Here is a 21,817-nt window from a genome sequence, read left to right on the forward strand (position 1 = left end):
GCAGGAGTTTTAGAGGAACATTTCAACATGATTCATAGGCAATGGTACTTTCCTATTATCTACATCCATGATGTTTTGCAGCAATATGAATTTTGAATAAAGCCTAATTAATGCAAAAGCACTGATTGGTGCTGACAAATCCATCTAACAAATAGAGCTGTTTAGCTAGATCAAACATGGAGATCTGAGTCAGTCAGAATTTGTACACCAGGTGGCTATTCAGTATTTCAAAATAACCCGAATAGGTGGTGGAGAAATATCAGGAATTTCACCCCATTCATAAAATGTCACCACTGATTTTCTTTAGAAAAGTCTCAGCATCCATGATGAGGTACTGTAACTCGATAGATGCATTCTGTATATGCAGACTGTGTGGAATAAATTGAAGTAGTCCATCACTACCTTAAGTCCTTGAGTAATGAGTAGCCCGCAGTGCTGTATGGAAAGCAGAATGGTAATTGCAGGACAAAAAGGTTTCAAAAACCATTTCCAGACATTTTGTTGCACTTCAGTGGCATCCAGAATATTCCACATTTAGTTCTGCCTCTATCTGCCACAGGGGAGGACAGGAATAGAGAAACATATGTCTCTTATTCAAGAGAAGTGAAAAGGCACAAGTAAAAAATAATAAGACAAATATCTAGATGAGACTTAAGAGGCAAAATGGATTACATAAAATATAAAGTATGAAACCTTAAATCCATGTCATTTATTTTAATCCCCATGAGCTGCTTCTGCTTTAGAAACATCAAGTGCTACAAAATACACTGCTGCAGTGACTGTAAAAGCAGCATTAATTGGAAGAGCCTTTTTTATTGCTTTAGTGATGATAAAGATGGGTGTTTTGCTCTTTATTCAAACTTGTACCGTAACAAGTGCATATAGCTGCTCTTCAGGAGGCTTTAGATGTGTATATTGCCTTCCATATCTCTAAAGAAATACGAGAAACGTTAGTTCACACACATCCATTAATGCTAGTTGTGAAAAAAAAACTTCATAAATTGTCTTTAGAGTGACTGCTCATGCTCAGATATGGTTCTTGTTTGCTGCCATCTGGTCCAAAACAGCACTGTATACACAATGGTTCTTCTGCCTGCAGAGTCTGACAATTGACCAACTGGTGGAAAACTAATTGCTTTAGTTTCCTTTAGTACGCTGCACTAACCTTGAGTAATTTAACAAAGAGTGCACAGCAAAGGAGGTGCGGCTATCTCGCTTATCCTATACTGCATCTGTCCTCGAGCAGCCTAGTATTGATAGTTCTATGTCGTTTGTTCTGCTCTCACTTGGAAGAACAGTGTAATTGAATCTCTATTTGCAAAGGAACACAATCAATGGGGAACAGGGTTGCTTAAGAGTTTACATTTAATGGTATGGACATTGCAATGAGGGAAATAAAATTAAGGTTTTTCAATTTTATGGTTGCGTCCTCCATGGCAGTGTCTGTTGCATCATCCAGTAGCTGTTACAAAGTGTTACATCATCATGTTTTTATGATTTACTGTAGGGCCATGTTAATTGAAATGATGAAATTACTTTACTGTAGAAAGCAACAGGACACAAAGTCATTGGTAGGGCTGTCGCGATAACAAAATGAGATACTGGTCAAGCCTACCACGGGAGATGGCAACCATGGCTTTGCACTTCAGTGCGAGTTAAATTAATAAATTAGTGCTTCAAAAGTTCCACAACCGTAACAAGCTCTGTAACAGTTCAAGGACGGATCACCATGGGCTGTACGTGACCTGACTTGGCCAAACTTGGAAGCTGTAAGTATTGCCGTGTTTTGTGTTGTTTTAAGGTTAGCTAACTTGGCGTGTGCATATTGCGCGGATAATGTGGCTAGCAGGCTTAGCGAAGCTGGACTAACGTTGTAGTCCTGAGGGACAGTCAAGAGAAACTGTGAACGGTAAGCCTCATTTGAAGCTCACTAACTAACGAGCGTAGTGTGTCGGATACCTGCAGCTGTTTTTCATGTTGTTTTCTGTTGAAATTTAGCTATAATGTTACCACAGCACAGTGATTAGTTGCGGACAGCCATTCTGCTCCGCACCGGCGTGTGTGTGTGTGTGTGTGTGTGTGTGTGTGTGTGTGTTGCTGCGGTATGTAAATTGACTTGATAGACATGCCCTGAAGGTAACAATATAGCTAACGTTACGTGTGAAAAAGACATGGTCGAACTCCAAAAATTAGTTTGCTTGGCAATATTGTTGACTAGCACCCAGCAGCTAGCTTGCTCCGACCATAAAGCTGCTGTTAGCGGCTCCACAGACACTCTTACTATGCTATATGGCACCAAATTACTTCATTGATGAAAAATGCAATAATACCTAATACCAAATACCACTGTTGAGCCCACGGGGGAAATGACTTCACCGCGACAGATGCCTAGATCTTTACCTTTTATTCTTTAGTAATCCAGGTTATTATTGTCTGTCAGTGGTTACTGTGAAAACAAAAACTGTTGGTAGCTAATTGAGCATGACATTTCATGGTATAGATTTGCCAGAATGTAAAGAGAGAAGAAAAAGAATGAAAAACAGCAATAGAAGTGATGGCGTTCATTCTTTGATTTTATGTCATATGTCATTTATGTCATTTTTTTTATTGGAGGCCCATGTCTTTTCAAACTCCACATTCCCTGTTTGTATATCAGGAATAGTTTCCAAGCTCAATATAAGACAACAACATGTACTCTAAATGATTAGCAAACAAAACATGGTGTTTAATATCGGTGAAGAGGCCCTTTAATTTAGTTTCCAGACTGGTGCAGGTCTGTACTACAGTATCATCACAATTTACGGTTTTGACTTTCAGTTACATTTCATGAGGCTGATGAAGGTTCCCGTTTAGACAGTAAGTGAGATTTCATATCCCTCTGTTGCTTGGCTTTGAGCGGCTCTGATATTAAACTGTGATAAATGTTTTGTTGTTGGGATTGTCCCTGGTCAGAGGCCTCTTTTAAAGGCCATGTTTATCATAATCAGTGCTTTGCTTCTAAATGTAGTGAACCGTGCTTACAGAAGAAGACAAGAGCTTAAATGTCAGCCACAGTCCGGGTAGGAATCCTCTGCAGTTTGGCAAGGACATCTTGTGTGGCTCTCTTTGGCAGACGGCAACTTGAAGTAGTAATTGCTTTTTAGCATCACCGGGGTTTGAAGCTAGAGCGAATGTAAATACGATCAAATGAGATTCTGATGGTGGCCTGAGAGGCGAAGGGGGTGAAAAGTAATAAGAAGAAATGATATCACTAGGGAGAACAAAGTGCAGTGATTACATTTATTTCCACTGGCCTATTACTGGAGCACTGGGGGAAAACGAGCGCTGAGCTTTCTGTTTTTGCAGTAGGCCACAGGCCGTTAAGAGCCCACAGGCCTTTTTATTCATGTCAGAAAAACAGCTCGCTACTGTTGTCCTTTGAGAGTTCTTGGATGATTTAGACTGAATTCATTTGTGGGGAAAAGCATTTTTATGCTTGTAAATTAAAATTTTGGTTTTAAATATCTAAATGTAGGCCTGTAGAGGATGTATGTATGTGTTTAAACTGTTACTGCAAATTACCCCATTTCCCTATTATCAAATCTGCCAGTCATCCATTAGCTCTTGCTATTCACTCCCTGAAATAAATAGATGGGCATGTCTGAAAACTTGGAACCCTGAGTGTACAGTCAGAGCTTGTAAAGTTGTTGCTTACTATCCTCTCTGTAATATTAGGGCAGGTTTAGGGTTTGGGGGAGCGGGTAGGGGTGTGGTTAAGGTTAGGTTAAATCATAAAAAGTTCAGTTAATGGTTAGCTTGCTCTAATTTATTTTCAGATTCTACGCACAAACAATGATGACAAATTAATTTAATGTTTGCGCATCATAATGGACAAAATAATCAAAGTATAGCCTACATTCATCATCAGATCATTTCCAGGTGTTCACAGTGTCATCCTTTTTAACCACTGTTGCCTTGCTCATGCACATCATGAGTCTGGGTGGCAGTGGCAGTTGCAGTGTCCTGACTGGCAGATATGATGAATACCCCTCCATTATCAGGGCGTGCTTCTCTGCCCCTCGTCCTGTGGGACTCAGCCAGTACGACATTTATTAATCGACTGCAGATAATTCCTAATAAAACAGCAGAAGTGCCAAGGCTGCACCACTGAGATCTGGAATGGCATACATTGTGTAAGACATGATACATTACCATGCCAATGGTTTCCCTTGACAAGAAACTATTATTAACGTAAGGACTGCAAGCTTGGTGGTTTTTGCTTCTGAAGTTGCACATCTCAGCTGGAAGATTGGACAACTGCACTGTACATCAGTGTGACATGACTTTTCATAGATGGTCAGATTATAGGGTGCAGTCACTTATCTCACAGCCACTGCAGTTACTCATATACTTAAAATGTAGAGGACATGGCAGTACTAGTTTTTGCCACCATTTTGCCTTTCTTGAGATTTTGTGTCTGTCAAGCAAGTGCTTCTCAAAGACACGGCGTTTTTTGGCACCCAGCACAGTGTTCATTTTGAATTTGCTAAGCTTCTCCCATATGCACTCTACTACGCTTTCATTTGGGCATTATGTGAAGTGCACCCAGAAATAATTTCTTCTATCGATTCAGTACAATTAATCCATGGATTATATTCTCAGTTTATTGTTTGTGTAATAAAATATTAGACAATAATTAAAATGGCCATTACAATTCCCAGTCCAGTTGTTTTTTGATTTTTTGTTTGATTCTAGTCATCTCATTCTCATGGTAAATCTAGCGTGAGATGATTTTTTTAAACATAAGAGCTCCTCTATGTTATAATACTTTACTTGATGTTATAGACATTTTCCACTTTTAGGAACTTGGGAACTTTGTCTGCATTTTGCCCACTGGCACCACGGTCAAAATTTTATTTAGTAAATACCGAATTTAGTAAATTTACCTGCTCTGGAAGTAATACTTTCTAAAGGCCCAGAAACCATTTGGGACATCCTAATAAACATAACTGTGTCTCTTTATTGTTGTTTTGTCGCGTGTAAAACCTTCTTCTTTTTTCCTGGAGCTCTTGACTATGCCGTCAAAAAGTGGTCTTTCAGAGCCACTGAGGTCCTGAGGCGACTCATTTAGGTGGCCAAGAATTATCCATTATGTTCCTATAATATCAAACAACCTGTCTAAGGACCCAATGTCTGGCTAATATCAGATGTCGCTTTTGTAAGCGTACCCTCCGTAGCAATTCCTAATCTCATATGTAGCCTGGTGCTTTGGTTACAAGGACACTTTTGGGTGGACTAAAAAATGGCACTCATTGTAAGCCCATCTTAACCCAACTCTGTTACTGCCAAGTGAAAACTGTTACTCAGTCTGGGTGTAGCTCCACCCCGTGTGCTGCAGGCTACAGCGAGGGGCACTTAGTCAGCTTTGGCTCATGATCAGCAGGGGTTTGCTTTTTCCTCATATTTCCAAACAGACAGGCCTACTACTCACCACCTTTCCCATCATCTGCAATGTCATGATTTTCCAGGACCTGCTGCCTATGCCTGGTGCCCTTTATCTCATTGGAAAAGCCAAGATGCTGCTGGAACACCATGCCAGCACATAAAGACTCCTATTGTTTGTCAGGCAAGCAGAATAACACACTGCGTCTCTTAAAAATGAGCTATTGAGTGATTCTATATGCACAAACAATATTTCACTTTGCACTTCCCTTTAAATCATTATTGTTTGCCACTGACTTATTTTTTTTTTTCTGGAGCTAAAGTGCATGACGCACAATCATGGGGGGCTGCTTTATTGTTTTGCCAACGGAATTCCATTTCACAGCTCCTTGCTGTGAAATGGTAGACGCAAGGCAGTACACAAGATGGGCCAGCAGCCAAGGCAGGAAAGAGCTTTTCATTAGTCTAATATGCCTCCTGTGTATTGGCCGCTTTGATATGCTCCTGTTTCTCTTACCAGAGAGAAAGATAGAGGCAGTGATCGGGAGATGTAGCAGAACCTCTTGACCTTAGATTCAAATGATTTGAAATATTCCCTTGGTGCTGTGATAAATGACATAGATTTATTACTGTGCTCTCTTTGTCTCTGCCATTTGTTGTCCACAAGCCAAGGAGAACTTGATGAAATGTTTAAGAAGAGCTATTTCAGAAGTTTTGTCTAACCCACTGTTGTTAAGTACCATTTTAATATGATTTGTTAAAGATGCAGGAAGCAGTGCAGTTGTTGTCCAGTTGACCATAATCCCCCAGGTTGTGCACTCTGGTGTAGTGCCTGTCATCACTCGGGCCATGGGGTGGGATCTGAATGATGAGAGCAATGTTTTTCTAATGGTATTTGTGGTGAGTAAAGTGGGCTGTGGTTGCTCACAGCTCCAACAGCTCTCTGCAGACTGCATGCTGACAGTGAAGAAAAATGAGGCTGAAAATTTTCCAGCAGTGCAAATTTAGCTCACCATTATTGTCATTAGTTTACACATGCCATTAAGTACAGACTTTTACCCCATTCACCATAGAGCATGTGGGAATGGGAATGAAACCCCTGGGGGTTACGTCTGTCAGTGTTAGTTACATCCTTTCACCATTTGAGGACTAACTAATAATTGAGTTTGGCAGACTGTGAGGCAAAGCTGTTTGGATGTAGTAATACAAGGTACACGGTAGATTTCTTCATGATTTTACAACACAGGGTTGTGTAACTAGATGAAGTTGCAGTTAAAAAACTGTAGTTTTCGTGGCTAAGGTCTCCAGAGTCAACAGCAAATGCAATACTTTACTTTTAGCAATGCTACATGAACATCATGTACTATTACTGAGGAATTGCTGAATTGGTACTGAATGCTGACGTTGGATATAAATTGTTTACTGCAGAGACATCCAGTGTGAACATAAATCTAAAGAGACTGGGTTAGTCCCAAGCATTCATTTGGAGCCTCAGAAAAATCTAAATAGTTTGATGATCTAATATTATTCAATATTTTTGTTTTTAGAGGCCTTTAAAGAACACCATTTTCTACAAGCCCAAACATTTTGAGGAGTTGAGTGGCGAGCTATAAGAACAGGGAGGACCAATGGCATAAGTGTTTTCTAAACATAGATTACAGCTAAAAAGTTGATGCAATTCTAAAAATCGATATAAATTCTCATTCGTTCCATCTGCTATCTCTCTGCTTAACTCTGTAAAGAATAGGTAACGTCTGCACATAAGGCTCACTTCAACTTAAACTTTTAATGTTGTGGTATTCATTTACCCGTTGGTCTTACTAATCGCCCCTTGGGGACAAATAAAGGTCTTGAATTTGAAAATAGAGACACTTGGAAAAAAAAAACTGACACTGAACAGAGAAATTGTTGTTTTATTGTAACCACAAAAAGGTAATCCTCTAAAAGGCAGTGCTGTAGTGGATACTGCTTTGTCTGTAAATATGGATATAAACTCCAGGAACATGTGTCACTTTTTCTAAAGCCCTCAATTAGCGACTGCATTGAGTGACAGAAGCTAGTGAAACAGCAGCTAAGACTTCGGCTCTCTATTGACCTTCAATTTGTTTTGAGACTGAAAACAGTCCCATCTATGTACTTTTAGGCAGTCCTGGTGACTGTATGTAACCCGAACAACTTCCAAGTACATAAATGTCATGCTCCTAGATTCATTAGTATATTTTGCTCATGGAATAAGCTGCGCCATTTAACTCTACACTATGTTTCTATCACTGTGCCCACTGAGGTTTAACTTAAACAAAGAGATTAATTCTGCCTCCAGAGCAGCTCTGCTTCTGAGAAATATTTGGATACCTAAAACTCCAATCTGCGATTAAGTGCTGTGTGAATTAAAAATTGTAGCATTGTGTCATTCCAGCATTAATTAGTTTGATTTTGACAGAGCTTTCGTAGGCATAGAAAATCATTTCTTTTTTCACTATGGAACTTGATAAACATATCATTAACATGGGGTGTTATCCTGTGTGCAGACAACTTATGATATAGCAGGTCTGGGATTCTTCTTAAAACAATGGAACGAGTTTAACTGTTAAGATAAACAATACAGGAGCAAATCCTCTTCTATGTTGCATTTCTTAGTTAATGGATTGTACTCTGTGAATTGGTTTGTGCATGTTGCCTAAATGGTTCCTTAGCTTTTATCAGTAATTCAGGAACAGTTACTCCTAATTAACTCTATCAGCTGCCTTTTCGTGGCACACTGTTCCTGGCCCTGCATCTAAAGAATCAGGGAAAATCAATTAGGGGGATAGGGATCTGTGTACCTAAAAAGCACAAAGGCTAAGGTCCAATCCCTAAGGCTGGGGTTGGCAGTAATAATGCACCATCTTTCTATACTGTTGGATTAGATTCCCTGTGCCTGCAGGTCTAGAAATGAACATCGTTTCCTTGCTGATGATGTCTAAATAGATGTTCTTCTTGGATCTGAGGACAGGTCTGCAAAAAGTGGCCAAGTCAAGCAATTAGGCTCCAAAGTGCCAAGTGAAATGACATTAAAGACGCAGCATTTGCAGAGCTGTTTTTCCCCTCTGCTGCAATTGGATGTGAATAAGTTCTTCATCTTCTACATTCTGTCATGAGAATTACAGAGTGAGTTACAGCTGAGTGCTGTGGGCTGGGGGTGGGGGCGGGAGCAGTGATGCTACCTTGTGTCTGAGTGCAACTCCATCCCTCTTTAGAATATGACAGGAAGAGACAGGTGCAAATTATATCCGCTTAACCATATTATAGTGTTAGGCAGCAGTGGTGAAAAAAGGGGAGGTTTGGTTCCCTCAGTCTTCATTTTTAATGGATGAAAGCGCACTCCATGTCTGGATTTAGAAGCGCTGGAGATGTGTTCAGTCGTCTGGGTGTTGTCATAGCTGCGGTATGTGTAGTGATGACCAGTATGGCAGAGAAGGGAAGCTCAGACCCCCCCACTGAATATGCTCTGGCTTCACCTTTCTTTTTGTTTCAACAAATGTACTGTAATGTATGCATTGTATTTTTCTGTGTGTGCTGTAGCACCATTGTTAATCATTTCGATCCAATAAAACTGGGAATTTAGTTTTCATTGCTATGTGAAATAATTTGGTATTATAACGCAGTTGACCTTCTCTTTTATTGCTGCACAAATCTGTCCATTTAATTCCCTTGTCCTTCTTGATATCCCCTTGAGTCCTTCAGATATGAAAAGATATTAGCAAAATCAGTGTTATTGTGAGCATATGTGCTGTATTTTGGCATGTGTGATATCTGACTTGAAGTTTGTACCATTCTCTTGACTGTAAAACTTATATCTTCTATAACTATATCTATCTTTCTCTCTTTTTTTAGGGCATGTAGGAGTATGCATCCTGCCATGAATAACAATACAAACACAGTTCTTTGAATTGCAGGAAAGATACAGCAGTATGTAATTCAAATTTAGGTCTGGAATTCAAAGAACTTGTCATTCTGAATAATTATTTAGTCCTTTAATTTCTTTGTAGATAGTGCCATTTAACACAGTTAAAAAACAAGACCGTGGGAAATGAATTAATGTGAATATAACCTTGAAACAGTCAAGCTGCACACCCCTTTAATTTCACTTTTAGACCAACCTTGAGATGAATTTCTACTCTACAATTCAACCTTTGCTTGTAAGCTCTTGGCTTACTGCAGAATCCATCACTCCCCGCCGAAACGCCTATCATTTCAATGTGTCACATATAGGAAGAAGGGCGATACATAACCGTTACCTGCCATGTCAGGACATTGTTCATCACTCAGGGTGAGTAGTGAGAGCTGTTCATTCTTTTCCGTATCTCAAAAAGGGGCCCTGTGCTTTGACGTTCCTCCCATATCCCCGAGGGGGAATTAACACTAATGAAATGGCAGAAAGGGAGACACTGGCTTTGTGGTAAATGTGCAGGTGAATGAACAAGACTTTAGGGGACGATACCTTTCGTTGGAGGGCACTCATTGGTTTTCTTCAAACGAGCTGTGAGCCATATTTGCCCTCAAGTGCGTGCTGTATGTCAAATCAAGCGTTTCACATGCCAACAGGGCCCCACATTGACTTTGCAGGTACATGCTTGTTTGCCGCTGACATTGTGCTGAGAACACTTTCCTTCATTATTTTCCCGTGTAAAGAACATTTGCAAGATAAGAGTAGAACCCTTGGTGTTAAAGTAATTAACATCCATTTAGGTATTGTTTGCTGCATCTCAGCGGAGAAAGAAATGTAATTAAGTTGTTGGTGTCTGAATCTATTTTGGTTTCCATAATAGATATCAGATTTTCAGATTTTTTTAGACAATACTTAACCTTCTCTTTCTTTATCTAGTGAATTATACCACTGTGCAATATACAGAAGGACAGACTGTAATATGTTGTCTGTGTGATGTGATAAATTAAAGACGATTATGTTATTTTGTGGTGTGATGAGAGAGCTCCTTGGCTGTGGGATTGTACCAATTACATTTCAAAGAGCGAGGATTAAGGAAACTTGTAGCTAGCTAGAAAAGTAATGTTTCAAAATTTGTAACACTGATTATTTCTAAGCACTCTCCAGTATAAGCATTCTAACTGAGAGACAGATAAAGTATAGAGTTGATAAAGCAGAAGAAATTAACCCTTTGGGCCTAATTAACATTTGCGAGATTAGCATAATATTCTCCACTGGGATGTCACTTCCTCTTCGGCTCTTTTTTAAATGAAACATCAAAGCTGAATTGGCCTGCAGATATCCCAAGTCTCCCAATTTAGCGAGTAGGATGCAGACCCCGTGGACCACCACCAGAGAAAATCAGTGAGGGGATAATGAGGAAGAGGAGGTGTCAAAGGCTCCAGAAGGTCCAGCACTGGGAGATTATTACTAACGGCACTGCTTGAAGAGCTTGTGCTGCCCACTGATGATCCATCCTTCAGTCATTTTTTGGACCAAAGAGAGTTTGTGCTACAGACCTCATCGTTTTAACTTCTGACGGCAGTGGGCGGCCTGCTCTCCTTCAGGAATCTGTTGGATTTTGAGAGTACTGTGGGCTCTGATGTCACATATCCCATTACACTACTAACAGTTGTAGTACTGACACTGAATACATGGGGGATGAAGGGCTGTTTTTCCAGCTGGAGATCAGGCTCTGCCTGGGGCTGGACTGATGTATTTGCTGATACGTCAGACCCACACCAGCTGGTCATCCAGCTCTGATATGATGAATATGATGTAGTTGGATTGATTTATCAATACTACATTGGTTGTCTATGAGAAGCCTGTTCCCTGAATTGATCAAATTACTGCAAGTGTGCATGGATATAGACACTACCTGATTCCCTACTTGGGGGGCCTGGGGCACATTTTAGCTGCTGGAACCTTATTAACCCTTTGTCCCCCATACACTGCCTATCTGTAGTATTTTTATACTGTAACATTACACAACCCCAGGTTTGTTGTGGGCTGATTTGATTACAAACAAATTAATTTAGGATGCAGCACGTAAGCTGAAATAAGGAAGATCTTAAAACTAGATTTTCACAGGGCCCGTCTTCAGAACAGGGCCACAAGATCAGGTGGTAAAACGGGACCCAGCTTAAGTATGTGTCAGCTGATAATAAGATTTTTGTAATGCATATTCCCACATTCACAAATAAAATTAAAAGGAATTACATTACCACAAAATTAATGTTGCTTTATAATTAAATATATATTAAAATATGGTAACATAAAATAGAATAAAACAATATACAGTTATTTATATATATATACATATGATACTGATTAATTGATTCTTTGTATAATGTATGTTGTCTGCTATGTAGCAGAAGAGAGTTACAAAACTTGATTTCCTACCTATGCGTATGTGATGAATGTAAACATCAACAACAAGAGGATAATATGATTTTCTTGACATAAAAATGTGAAAACTGATATTTGGGAAACCATTTTACTGCACCTGAGTCCGCCTCCTCTCATCTTGCCTGAGTCTTGCGCTCTGTCGGCTCAGAGCACTGTCCACCCGCAGAGCGCTTGATCCAGAATATTGATAAGAATGTTGAGTAAATCCTTGACCATGTAGTTTGACTAAATAATTTCTAAGAAATAGTTCGACATTTATGGAAATATTCTTATTTGCTGTTTTTGGAGTGGAGCATGGAGCTAGAGCCAGGAGGCAATTAGCTTAGCCTAGCATGAAGACTGGAAGCAAAGTAAAACAACTAGCCTGGCTCCCCTCAATGTAAAAACAAAATCCCTGTCAACAGCACTGGAGGACCCCAGTAATGACAATTTACCTTGTTTATTTTATCTGTACACAAAAAGTAAATTACAGTTTGTGTTGTATACTATGCTTAGCTAATTACCTCCTGCCTCAGCGCTGTACTTAACGCACTGGCGTGAGAGTGGTATCAATCTTATCATCTCACTCTTGAAAAGAAAGCAAGTAAGTTTATTTCTAAAAAGGTCCACTTCCTACCTTTAATCCATGAGAATGCTGTTTCATGCAGTGGAAAGCTCTGGAAAAATCTAGTAAGTGGACTTAGTGAATTACCATTATTTTATCTTTTCTATGGATCTGCAATATTATTTGCAATTAAAGTACAAATTATTATTATTTAAATGTGTACTATTTACCATGTTTAGTACTGCATAGTGAAAGTGATTAAAGCTTTTTTTAAAAAATGCATTGACTTCTCTGAGCACCTAAATGTACGGCTCGCAGACAACTTTAGCTTGTGTCAGTTTCTTCATTGTCCTTGTTGAGTTCTTGAATCCAAAATGTAGAAAAATATCTGCTGCTGGTTTGAGGACTTGTACACAAAAGTTCTCTGAGGAGTCAGGGAGAGGTCTGTTGTTGATGAATGGTGAATATATATTCACATCAATATCTATCTATCTATCTATCTATCTATTAGTGCTGGGCAACCAAATCGCAAGAAAATCGTGCAATTAATCGCAATAAATTAATTTTTTACTTTTTTACTTTTTACCAGCAGTATTCCCTATAATAATTCTTGTAAATCTCAACTTAAACATTAATGTAATCAAATCAAATATTAAACCAAAGCTATTTGCCACTGCCAGGGCATTACCTTTTATACCTTTTATACAGCTTGTTAAAAAAAGTTACTGTCCAGTTTTCTTGTTTGTTTTTTTTCTGAACAGGTATTAGCAGAGGCAAGGTGAAGTGGTCGAGCACAAGATGTAGCGACAAGCGGGTGCGTTCCCGTGAAACTGAAACTGGCAGTTGTGCTCGCCTCACGCATGCCTGCCCAAATTGTCTTGAACTTTTTGTACGCGAGCACAAATCAACGGAAGAGAGACTGATCCCCGCTGTTTGTGAGTTTCCAGAATCTATTAAAACACCAGTTTAATCATAGAATCTGCACTTAATTTGTGAAAAGCAAGTCCCCGTTACTTCTTTTCAGTCTTCATTAGTTAAAGTCCCAGATTCTAAGGCCAGGCATCCTGTCAAAAAGGTACTAAAAAACAACTTTTAATTCTTTATGTTAATTCTTTCAGTGCTCTGGTAATTTTTAGCATTGTGTTAAACACGTCTATTGATTAAACAAGAGTGCAATAGCAGAAGAGTGGGTTGCAGCAGTAGCCATCTCATATTAATGTACGAGAACTTGGATTCAATCCTCCAGCAGATAGTTGACTCAAGCAGTTTTTCAAATAAAGTCTGAGGCATTAGGTTAAACTTTGTTAGCCTCCCAGTTCTTCTCAGCAGGTGCTCCTGATTGCTCTGTGCCCACACAGAGCCGAGGCAAAGCAGATGAGTGGATCTAATTGTGGCTCTGCTGTGCTGTATGTCAGTGAGCCAGCCTATACCACTGACTGCTGGCAGTATTAATATCCCAGCAGCTCCACTTATTTATTTAGCTCATCTCTTATTTATTCCTCAGGCCAAGACCTTATTCCCCTCCCCCACCTCCCCCAACCAAATGTGAGTGGTGGCTGGCAGCCGTGCTACAATACGGCCTTGACACTTTGATGCTGGGGTTGTTGATAAGGGAGGTTTCGTCTGGGCAGTGAGGACACAGCCATCCGCACATTTCGAGAGATGCTATCCATCTCAAGGTGAGAGATGTACCCCTCCGGTGCCATGTCAAGGTCAACTTGATTGGTTTGGAGGATGTGAGCCGTTTCAGAAGGAGGCAATGTTCCTTGCTCTAGCCTGAAAGTGGGCTTCGCAGTCCAGCTGGACTGAGCAGAGCTGCCTGCTGGGTGTCTGCGTGCGCTAATCAGCTGCACTGGGAATCCAAGGTGCCGTGTTCTCCAGGTCATTGATTGATGCATGATCATGTACAAGATTAATGCAATTAGTCACAGAGGGAAAATATCTAGTGTAATTACCACTGCGGCGTGAAACTAAACTGGGAAAGAAATTGGTCCTCAAAAGTGGAAAAACAGCAAGTAACTATGTTCCACCATTGCAAAGGAAAGAATTAGGCACACAAAACACGACCATGATACCCTTTGCATGGGAAAAAAAATACTGTTAAGACTTATTTTCTGTGTTGAGGTAAACCCAGCATTGTGGTTTGAAACAATTTGCTGTTTGAATATTTTTTTTTTTTAAGGAGAAGAAAAAAAAACACAGCGTGCCAGAGCCCTGCACATGATGGATGTGTCACTTGGCTTATTTGACGAGTTAATTGAAAGCTGTTCTCTGTCCCCCGCTAGATTAAGTGCCGCATATGACGGGTTACTGTCAATGAACAGGACAAATGCACCAGGCGTTCACTTAACTGGAAAATCAGTCTGCAGAGTTTCAAAGGAAATTGTTCCGTCTCAAGAACGCCGTTCACATAATCCTGTCATGTGCTCCATTTGCTTAATTTGATTCACATGTAACTAATTCATTATAATGCAAAACAGTTATGCTGCAGTTATCTGCTGTTGACTCAGTGAACATTCTGTATCAAATTGGAAGTAAATTATTAAATATGGTCATTTTCTGTGGAGAGTTCAGAGAACATATAGTATTGACTGCAAAAATTGAGCAAAGCAGAAAAAAATCGGCATCTGTGCAAGGTAGATATAAATTACAAAAAGATGTCAAGATGTAGTATTTTTCTGCCTACAGGAGTTGCTGATGTTTCTTTCTCTTGTTTCCTTGAGTGCTTCTGAAGTCAATTTAGTATATGTTCCCCCAAGAGCAGGTATAAGGAGCCTCTGGCAAATGTATGGAGCGCTCCATGGAGAGCCGGTGCAACTGACAGACTTCCGATAGCCAGCCGGCATAGAAACCCATTACAGCCGTCAGTCTGGCACTGGCGAAATCCATTATATGATCACCAAGATCAATCCATAAGGTAGCTTTTTTGATGTCTGCATTTGAAGCAGCCCAGGGTGATGGATGATTTTAGCCTCCGGTTTTCAGGAACCTGTTTGAAATTCTGCCTTTTTCTCAGTTTGGTCAGTCAATATGTTCTCAGAAGCCGCAGCTCCACATCAGTGCGTCTAGGTGGAGGCGTGGGTACAGTACTACTGGGAGAAAAGAAATGGAAACCAGTGGAAGCAGGTTTCCTGAGGTTCAGGAGATGGCAAACTCAGTATGGTCCACCACTGCATTTCTAAACAGACAAAACACTGTCCGCTCATTGAACAACTCTGTTACACATACGTAGCACTCTCAACATAAACATATTTTCTTCCCTGGAATGTATTGACGTGACATGATAGATTGCCAATGAAAAGCTGCCATCCATCAAGTTCATGCAAGCCTGTGTTGCATTGCTGTGGGGAACAAGTACACTGACAATATTTCTCAGGGTTTAAATGAGCATGCTCATTGGAGTCAGCGCGGGTAATTAGTTTTTCCCAAATATCCAAGACACTCTCACATTCTGTTTTTAGTTACTACATATTACTGCAGTATAAAGAAATTCAGATACGTCTCTGGTAATGTAATTGAGCAGTGATGTACTGCATGTTGACTCCAGCTGATTTAATGAGCTGTCACGCTCCCTAAAGGTACACTGAGAATCCTTCTTGTCTCTCAATATTAAAGCTTCAAATCAGACATGGCCATTAGTTCAATCTCTGACATTATCCGATGACTTCACATTGTTCAAGAAACCTTTCTAAAATCACTGTCCGGAGTAACTGCAGGGAATTGCTCACTGGAGATGACTAAGAATTCAGCGAGCATTGCCTGACTGTTCTAATGGCCTTTTGCAAGAATTGCTGTGCAGCATAATCATTAACATTGAGATATCCCCAATTGCTGAGTGTGGAAAGCTATCAACCACCGGAGTCGACTCCGGCCCTCCTGCAATGTGCATTGCCGTGCAGCAAACAACCGGTGTGGCTGTCGTCGCACTCTGTCTAATGACCCTACGCAAATGAGCTAATGGGGATCCAGCACGATGCCTCTGTCCTACCTCCCGGCTTTATCATCCATGGCTAATTGTCACAAGCCTCATGACCACCTAAATGAGCAAAATAGAATCTGGACATGTGTATATGCTCAGACAGAGTGGAGTAGTGGGGATGGTATGGATTTTCACACAAGAACACATGGACCATAGACAAATGGGTGCCATGTGACACTCCCAATTGGTCTCTGCTGTTTAGTTAGCCTGTCAAGCGTTTCTTTGACACAATGTGAATCTCAGTTTGATTATTTCCACCCCAGTGCCATGACGAGGCCAATCTTGATGTTGTATTTCTCACTAGATAGCAGCTTTCCCCTCATCTTTCCAGCAGGATCGTCGCCTTTGTGTTGTGCACTGAACCAGAACCTGTTGCTCTATTCAGTTTGCAGAGCTGGTCAGCCACAATCTCTAAAGCAATAGCAGTTATTTGTGTTTGTTTGCGGTCCCTGTCCCATTTTCTGGCACGCTGAGCCAGAACTGAACCAATATGGTCCATTGCCAGGTGCCACCCAATGTTTTCTTTTACTTGAGGGTAATTCGATATGGTGCTATTCATCAGGGTTTATTCTTTCTCAGATCAGTGGGATCTATCAGAGATTTCTTCTTCACCTTATTTCATACTTCGGAGCACCAGGGGTGGCAAATGAGGATAATGTGCAATATTGCAAGAAGAATTGGTTACACCTGGCTTATCAAGACGGCCGCACACAGAGCGAAAAGCTGTGATCAAAATAATAATCACACTTTAGTTTGACTGGAGAACAGTCAAAGCTATTGTTTTCCCTTAGGAAGTTATTTTTAGCTGGATGTTAACATTTTGTACATTTCCAAATTACACACCCGCATGCAGCCAGATCTTTATAGTCAGTGCAGTGGTAATCATATTAAAGTAACATTGGAATTGCACCATCTTTTAGCCATAATTACACTCATTAAGCACTTTTGATACAAAGCACGCACAGAGAGAAATAAGAAATGAGAGGTGCAGACAAACAAAATCAGTTCTCTTTCTGCACTTTGTTGTGCCAATTAGCATATGATAATTAGTTATGGACAATTGGCCTCCTGGATGGTTTCATTAAAAAGTATCACACTGGGACCTCATTAGTACGATAATATAAGGGGAACTGTTAGACCTGTTTTACTCTGGTGGATGGATCTCGTTTAAACTGGAGCAGTGTGATCAAGGACTCAGAAGTTTGAAGTCTCCTGTAAGGAGTGTCAAGTGGTGCATTTGATTTGTTCATGCTGTAACTTGTTTTTGAGGCTTTATGAATACCTGGGCGTTATGTAAAGTGTGAACAGAATGTTTATCATGTGCTCAGTATCCCCAGGCGTGTAATTATTCACGGTGCACTGACTGATTGCGACCACCTTGATAAGCAGAGACACAAGAAGACAGCAACAACAAAAAAAAAATGGTGCTAATTTGAAAGAAGTCAAACATAATGCCCCCAAATCCCCCTGCTGCTTATAGCAACTGTCATTGACGGGAAAGGTTACTGTCGCTTGCTGCCAGCTGAGGGGGATGCAGAGGAGGAAGGAGAGGAATCTCCCTAGATCTTATCAGAGCAACCCATCCAGTACGGCGTTACACTTCCTTGATCTCTTCTCCCTGGGTCTCCTCTGAGCCTCTGACAGCTCCAGGTTGTTTCACAATAAACCAGAGAAAGGCTGTATAGGAGCCATGCTGTGAGGATGAAGAGCAAGGGCCACACTCTATCTGCTTTTCATGAACTCATCTATTCCTGCCCTGGGAGGAGAAGTAAGCCATTGTGGGGAGACTCCATTCTTCAGATCACACACCAGATTCTAGCTTTCTTCCTGTCCCTGCTGCCAAACAAATGCTTGTTGTAGATGAACACAGCTAATCTTTCCCAAGCCCCCCTCCGCCCTCTTTCCGGGCTGAGCAGGGAGAGTTACAAATAAAGTCGGGTAGTGAGATGGAGACAGTGTTGGCAGGACTTCCTAACAAGATTTGTTTCATAACAGGAAAGGGAGTTGAGCTGCGTGATGAATTATTGATATGAACTCGACGGTGACCCGCCACAGATCAGGGCGCAAAAGTTCAGTGCTGCCAATCCTTGACAGTACTCATTATAAGACCGAGCCAGCTGCAGCAAAATGTCCCTCTGTACCTTTGTTGCTGTCCTCCGGGAATAGCTCTTCAAATGTTATTGGGTGCCAGATGGTTAAACCACAGTGTGACAACAGGTGTCAAAAGCTAAAGCTGCTAGAAAACAGTGAACTCTGTCGTGAGAATTGCTCTACAAAACCCCAACCAATCGCACTTGTGGAGGTGATTTCCTCTGAGATTTAAGCTACTTGAAGAAGCCGCACAGTGTTCTGAAAAATTCTCTCCAAAAGAAAAATGCACAGTGTAGGTAAAACTGCAGCAGGAAAAAAAAATCCTCTATTTTCCTTCTTTTCTTAAATCTTTTATGTCATTTCATTTCAACTTTGCCATAAAGGTAGTTTGCTCACAGCAGTTTGGGTTTTGGTTGAGGCTTATACATGAATTTTCTTTCTTCTCCCTGAGCACATAGCACCTTCTACATCCTTGGCCCCTCTGATCAGTGCTGAGTGCGTTTAGCTGGGAACATAGCACCTCTAACTAATAATCACATTCTCTCTGATGAAACGGCAACAACCGATGCATACTCAGTAATAATAACCTGAGGCTCTGCCAAGATCTGAATGAGCAGAGCAGCAGAAGACAATGGCATCTATCATATTAATTTCAGATAATTGTCTATAGTTATTAAGTCACCAGGACCGTGGTTGGCTGAATCTAATTGTATGACCTTAATTACCATTTGATATGCTTTGTGCACCCAGGCTGGACATGATAAAGCACAAGGAATACAGAAGAGGGTATTTGGGAACTCAAGCTGAAGGCAACACTGACGGAAAGTGCAAGACACCCATTCATAAGAGCAAGGGCTGCACATGGAGTAAAAGTGGTTTCACTTGAATTTAAGCTAAACAATGTGTGGGATGTAATGCTGAAAAACACTATACAATACTTGTCAATGTTTTTTTTTTTCAGTGGTAGTGTGTTGTTGACAAAATGACAATTTATTCAGACTGTAATGTGGCCTATTAAAAGATTATTAAAGTTTACAGCATGGGACTTATTTTTGTAGTTTTGGTCATCCATTCTATCATTATTAACAACATTGTACTCATCAAGTTAGTTTGACATTTTGGGAAATACCCCCGGCCCATAGTGTTCACCACAAAATAATCAGAGTACAGATCTTATGGATTTTACGTTTCTGTTTTTATACGTGAGCAATATATAGATACAACACATCAATTACTTTAGAGGCACTGAGAGTGTATTTGTGAATAGAGCCAGGTCAGCTGGTTCCCACCACTTCCAGTCTCTATGCTAAGCTAGGCTACGAGAGTGGTATCGATTGTATTATCCAAATCTTGGCACGAATAAGTGTATAAGCACATTGTCCAAAAAATGGACTCCTACTCCTTTGAATCTAGCGATTGCTAAAAGATGTTAGATGGGGAAAGAAACAGTGAGAGAAGTTTTAATCAGATCTTCAGCTTAGCCAGCATATTTAGAAAGTGAAATAAATGAATAATACGACAAAAACCTTAAGGAAAAGTTCACCTACTTGCATTTCCCAGATGATGTTTGCTTAGCAAATTTCTAAGAGTTTTAGCTGAGGAACTGAGCAAAGCCCAACAACTGATGAAGACCATTAGGCAGCGGTGAAAGCCTTGGCAAGCAGAAAAGAAGAAAGATTTTTTTTATTTGGAATACAAAATAAAGACGAAAATAAGACCAAAGTTACAGTAAACCTGAATTATGCTTTAAGTTATTCCCTCAAAAAGTATTTTTGGAATAGGGATTTTGATTTCTCACCCCACAGAAACGGTGATTAACTTGGCAGTCAAAACATGCACCCTATTAACCTGCCTTCCTGTAGGGGTGGGGGGGGGGTCGGTCTGATCGCCGGTTAGACTGAGGAATGTGAAGGAAGCATCAATATAATTAAAGTTTCATTCCCAGCCAACATGCAAGCTGTTCATGAGCAGACTGTGAAAGCGCTTCTGAGAAAAGAGAACTGTGATAGTCCAAATGGGCTTTTCTTGTTTGCTAAAATCCACCTCCTCTCAGGTGCTTTGGCTTTGGAGAGATTTGTGCAGATCACCAGGACGTACACCCATCTCATCTTTGCACTTTTCTTTAGAGAATTTTTTTGCTACAAGGTATTTTCAGCATTTGGATTCTTGGGGCAGTGTTTTTTTTTTGGCGGTTGGTGCAGCACACAATTGGCTTTGTGTCTTTACTTTGGATTCTTTGAAATGGTATCACTGCTCACTTCAAATATGACCCATGTATTATACCACATCACTTTAAGGCTCCCTAAAACTCCCTGGCTTCCAAGTTCCAAGGTATGGTGTGCATTAAAAAAAGAAACCAGATTTTGATTTCTTTAAAAATATAAGTGATTCTATGGAGTGCTTTTTACACAGGAAGTCACTGTGCCATATGTACAATCCTTTGACTGTATCATGTAGATTAAAACACCAACCAATCTGACACTTTAAAGCCGCTGAACTGGACCGATACACCAAATCCCAGATGAGAGTCTCAAATTATCATACAGATTGAAGTGATTTCCGGTGTGTGATTCCTCTGATTTCCAGTACATAAGCTGGAGGCAGGAGGTCTGGCTACCTTGAATAGCTGCTGATCAGCTAAAGGATGCAGAGCTGCTGGAGGAGAAACCCCGCTGGCTCCTGGACTTCAGCTTGAATGGATTTTTTTGGTGGTCGGGGTGATACGGGCAGTGGCAGTTATGCAAGGATGACTGGTGGTCACTGACCAGATGTCTGGACATTAGAGGCAATGAATAACTAATGAGGCCAGGAATCACTTCATCCTTAATAATAGAGGGGAGAAAATGAGTTTTCGTGTTATGTTATTGAAGAACCAACACTGTGAAGACTTACAGAGGAAATATTTCTAGCTAGTTGCCTTTTGGTCTGTAGATATTGACAATTCAGCCCATTATGGTAAATTAAAAAATCGGTTTTATAGCAAGAGAACAAGGTTTAGAGCAAATGTCCTAAGAAAGTCTTCCTTTGAGGTAATCTCCAACATTTAGTGTCTCGGAGAATTAAAATAGTATATGTTCATGTAAAGGCATATTTAATGGGCATGTTTGGCATACCATAGCCCTTGCATATTAAAAGTTGACTATGTACATGCATCTACATGTAGATTTGTGTAAAGTGCAATATGTATGAACAGTCTTTTGTACACTGTATGTCTTGCCCAGTATCTGTAGGATACATTCAATTTGGATAACTTTGCATCTCCAAAGCCAGTGTTCAGTGCCACTGCAGGAAGTAGTGTGCCCTTCGGTTTGTGAGGTAGAAAGTGAGTTTGTAAAGGACGGCGTGGTAAATGGGCATGTAGCGCTTCAGACTTTCATACTCAAGTCTAGTTTATGTCCTGTCACAGCAC

The 21,817-nt window shown here is 40.5% G+C and overlaps 1 protein-coding gene and 1 long non-coding RNA gene across 3 annotated transcripts in view; both read left to right on the forward strand.

Moving 5' to 3' along the window:
* Positions 1-21,817, forward strand: part of unc5db (unc-5 netrin receptor Db) — a 191,885-nt gene that overhangs the window by 20,537 nt on the left and 149,531 nt on the right. The window lies entirely within an intron of this gene.
* LOC123960892 lies at positions 1,596-19,457 on the forward strand. 2 transcript variants are annotated; one of them, XR_006822618.1, is made up of 4 exons: positions 1,596-1,769; positions 13,100-13,273; positions 13,843-14,017; positions 19,159-19,457. It is a non-coding gene; the product is annotated as an uncharacterized LOC123960892 (long non-coding RNA). The 2 variants fall into 2 exon arrangements; XR_006822619.1 differs by lacking the exon at positions 1,596-1,769 and adding an exon at positions 1,832-1,909.

The sequence above is a fragment of the Micropterus dolomieu genome, linkage group LG21 (genome assembly GCF_021292245.1).
Source record: "Micropterus dolomieu isolate WLL.071019.BEF.003 ecotype Adirondacks linkage group LG21, ASM2129224v1, whole genome shotgun sequence".
Taxonomy (NCBI): Eukaryota; Metazoa; Chordata; class Actinopteri; order Centrarchiformes; family Centrarchidae; genus Micropterus; species Micropterus dolomieu.